The following is a 2,915-nucleotide window of genomic DNA, read 5'->3' as shown; positions in this document are numbered from 1 at the left end:
CCCTCTGTTCTGTCAGGATACTACATCTCGTTTCTACTACTGTTCCTCCTACATTTCCAGTAATGCATAGGATTATTCGTATCTCCGGTATTGAGAAGGGCAAGAAATACAGAAAAATTACACACAGCAGTGGCTACAGCATCTCTCCACATTTATATTGGTAATACGCCGTTTGGTACAGTATTTCATAAAATGCAACAAATCATCCGCACCATATTGTCATACCGAATGAGCAGCGAGAGAAGTAGCTCAGTGATTAGCACACTGGACTCGCATTTTGGAGGATGACGGATCAACTCCCTGTCCAACCATACCGATTAAGGTTTTCCATGATTTCTCTAAGCTGTTTAACGCAAATGCTGGGATGCTTATTTTGAAAGGTCATGCTCTATTTCCTTCCCAGTCCTTCCGTAACACGAGCGTGTGGTCCATCTCTAATGATGTCACTGTCGATGAGACGTTAAACTCTAATCTTTCTTTCATTTCGTTTTAGTTCAAGCCTACAGATAGGCAACCAATGAACAGATTTCCAAAGCGGTGTGCCGGCATTGTGCACACACGTACGCATTGACGTTTGCTGTGTCACAAATGGAGCAGAGTCGATGACGTCTTCGGCATATGTAGTGTACCATCGACTCTCATCATTTATTCTTCATCGTTATTTCTTTCCCTCGTCCCACATGGGCAACGACGGGTTGGCAGAGGAACAACACTCTTCAACCAAAAGCTACTTTGACGGAATAAAAATTTGCGAAGGATGAACTCTTTACAAATGACATAAAATACATAAAAAGACACTGGTCATAGACATTATTGAACATCACATAGGAAAATGTTGTCTGATATTTAAAAGTAATGATTTGCAATAAAATTGAGACAAGCACTGGACTTCACTACCCTTCACTATCAGCTGGTTGGAGGGACCAGCACTTAAAAGGAGTAATGGGGAGATGGAAATTGAGCTGATTGTTGGAGGTATTTCAAGTGTTTATGAGATAGTTGGCACAGGTGGGTTGGTTCGGGAGGACACATGTCAAGTGGGAGAATGATTGGTAGGAAAATGTGGAATTCGGAAAACTATTAGCTACGGTGAGAGGCAGGTCAAGGCCAAGAAGAGGAAAGAAAACGGGAAGGATGGTGAGCGAGGGGAGCCCGAAAGTGGGAACGCTTCTTGAGGATAAGGTTACGTCTGGTAAGAGGGATGGACGTCAGGGCGGATTTTGTTGTCAGGGAATGGGTCTCTTAAAACTGGGCTAGGAGTGTGCTGTGTCCTTCCTACACGACAGCAACCTGCAACACGCTCAAGCCCCGCGGGTGGCGGCACTTGAGGCGTCGTATGCTGCAACAGTCCCAAGCGCCCGCAAGCTGAGCAACAATCCGCCTCTTCCCATATGTTGGCAAATGTTCCAATAACGATGTCACGTTCCCGCTAGCAGTCCACGCCGTATCCCCGCTCAGAGGCAGTACATATGCCAGTGTGCAACTACCATCGAACCGGTGATTTCTTCGAATCCTCTGGCCCAGGCTCCGACCGCAATAGTGGTCCGTCAATCAGAGCTCTGGGTGAGGTAGCCCTTTCGGACAATAGACACTCCGTGCTTAGCTTCGAATCCCTACCAAATTTCGAACAGTGATTTACTTCTTCACACTTGGGCCCTAAGCCAACTTTGTGCGCGTGATCCTCCTATGCCGAGACCATGACTACTTGAAATATTAACTGCAGAATTTGTAACACCCCACCCGTCACTTAGCTGGTGTGTGTTCACCCCAGGTAATTGACTAACAGATCAAAAGAGAGTGCAAAACTGCAGCAATGTCGGATAACGCAAAGAAATTAATAAGGCCCTGTGACTCATGATTGAACTGTGGTGGCAGTGTTGACATTAATTGATTCAGAATTGATCCCTTTTAATTAAAAAGAAGTGCACATTGATGTTATACTCAGCTATTGAACACCAGATGCCAATGTTGAACATAAAATTAACTAAGATAGTGACTTGGGATTTCAACTACTTGTTTGAAAACAGATGCAGTCGATTAGCACAGATTTATTTTAACTCACGACCTTCAATCGTCACATTACATGACTCTCCTAACAGGCAGTGGCAATAAACTGCGTTTGCGTGGAGTAAAGCGCGATAAATCAAAAGTAATTCCTATCGACTGACCCAGGCGTAATGCGAAGTGCGAGAAGAATTCCACAATACACGGCCCATGAAACCCTCGTGGACACTTCGCCGACGTGATCTAACAAATTAATCAGTCGCCGGAGCGGGCGCAATATCACCTAATTCAGCGTGGCGGCGCGGCGTCGTTATGCGGACGTCGGCCGACCTCGTGGTGCTGCAAGGCTGCGCTCGTCTATTCACTCCTAGCTATCTTGCTCAGAACATAGCTGAACGAAAACTTTCTATCTCCACGCTCAATCGTTCCATTTGCTAAGTCCTAAACTGCAGAGATGCTCACTCTCTCTCAGGCAAGCCGAGTAAAGAACGCCACGTCCACACACTAGGCAAGCTGGGAACGGAAGACCTCTACAGAGACATATCCCAGTCCGCTCTTCGCCTCGGTTTCCCCTCTAGCAAAATCATTTATGACAATTGCAGCGCAAGTCACATTAATTATGCGTCGCTTCCCAGCGCCGACCAATGCCTGCTCTGGGAAGTGAACAAATTCCCAAAAACTTTCCCTTCCTCTCAACTTCTGTTATTTAGCGCCTTCCAGGCCCCCCATCAAGGTTAGTGTCTGCACAAAACACCAATTTTTCCGGAATTCTGACCCCCAGGAGAGTACTTTAAATTCCTTGGTCCTATATTCCCATCGGAGGCCGGCGTATTTCATTCTGTCGCTCTTCGCCTGATTTACTTCAGACTCTGCGGACCGTGAATTCAGCGTGAAGTTGCTATAGTCGTGAA

Source organism: Schistocerca piceifrons, chromosome 1, assembly GCF_021461385.2.
Source record: "Schistocerca piceifrons isolate TAMUIC-IGC-003096 chromosome 1, iqSchPice1.1, whole genome shotgun sequence".
Lineage (NCBI taxonomy): Eukaryota > Metazoa > Arthropoda > Insecta > Orthoptera > Acrididae > Schistocerca > Schistocerca piceifrons.
The sequence above is the reverse complement of the archived record's forward strand: the minus strand, read 5'-3'. Positions refer to the sequence as shown.